This window comes from Callospermophilus lateralis, chromosome 1 (genome assembly GCF_048772815.1).
Source record: "Callospermophilus lateralis isolate mCalLat2 chromosome 1, mCalLat2.hap1, whole genome shotgun sequence".
NCBI classification, from domain to species: Eukaryota; Metazoa; Chordata; class Mammalia; order Rodentia; family Sciuridae; genus Callospermophilus; species Callospermophilus lateralis.
The window spans coordinates 134,963,232-134,964,688 of record NC_135305.1 but is presented as its reverse complement, the minus strand read 5'-3'; positions in this window follow the sequence as shown (position 1 = coordinate 134,964,688).

Here is a 1,457-nt window from a genome sequence, read left to right as displayed (position 1 = left end):
GAGGACAAATACTTCAATAATGCATTTTATAAACTACTTAAAATGGCTCAAAACTTTGTTAAGTCTTTGATACACACCTTTTGTAGAAATTGAATATTTTAGGACTGCTAATTTTGAAAAATCCAGATGACCCTTTATGATTTTACGTGACCATCTCTGGCTAAAGCATACTGTGTTTCTCCACTGCACAAAGGAAAAAATTCTGTTAATCATTGTATTACCTTTATTTGATAGAAATTAGCATCAAATTGTACCTGATTCTAAGAAAGTGGAAGATTCAAAGACTCATCCCAAATCCTTTGGTCTTATGTGCAGAGCTGGGACTTCGACTGGAATTATGCTGAGTTGGTAGGTTTGTTTTCATATGTATCTTGCTAATTTTTCATATTTTTAAATGTATCTCCCAAATAAGAAGTAAAGCCCACAGCTATATTTCTTGTCTGATTAGCCTTAGGAATACATGAAGCAAATGGTTCTTGATCCACAGTCTTACACATCTTTCCAATGGATAGTTCTCATTATAATTAATTCTATTTTTTAAAGAAAACATTGTCTGTGCCAAAGAAATGAGATTTTTCTATAAAAGCATAAATAGACACTTTGAAATTTAGAATATACTAAAGAAAATATGTATAGAAACTTTTTAAACAAATTTTTTAAAAAAGGAATTTTGCATTTGGTGAATAAAATTGCCTGGTTTAAATGTGAGAAACTTTCAGAATTTTAATATTAAACTAGATGAAGTTTAACAGAATAATCTAAACCAGTGGGAAAAATAAAATTGAATATAGCAAATTCAATGGAGGTTTTAGAAAGCAAGGAAGAAGGGAAAAGTGATTATCTAATAAGCACTGCTTCTTTAGGTGTCCAGGTCTGTTTCTGGGGTAGAATCTTTCAATCTATAGGTCACAGCACATGACTGGCTATTTCAGTTTAGATATGAGGTGTTCCCCAAAAGTTCATGTTTGAGACAATGCAAGAATGTTCTGAGGTAAAATCACTAGGTTAAGAGAGCATTCACCTAGTCAGTACATTATGGGAGGTAAAAATAGCAGAGGCCCTTATTATAGATCATAAAAATGACTATGACAGTAATAATAATAATAATAATAATAATAATAATAATAGTATTAGTAGTAAAAATATAAAATTGCCATGTGACAGTTGCCCATGTACTTTCCATAGATTATCATTTAACTCTCACAACTCAACTTTATGAAGTAGATCCCATTATTATCCTAATTTTAGAAATTAAATATATCTTTAGTAAAAGAAGAAAGGCAATTTGGAAACCAGATTCAGAGATTGTTGGAGGATGGAGGGTCTGTTACTTTCATAAACTTAACTATTCACCTGTTAGTGGGTTTACAGTCTCTTTCAGGTCTCTTGGAGACCAAAGGCTGTTCCACTTTTGAAAGCAATGGTATGGAGGGGAGGCTACTTCAACAATGGCATCA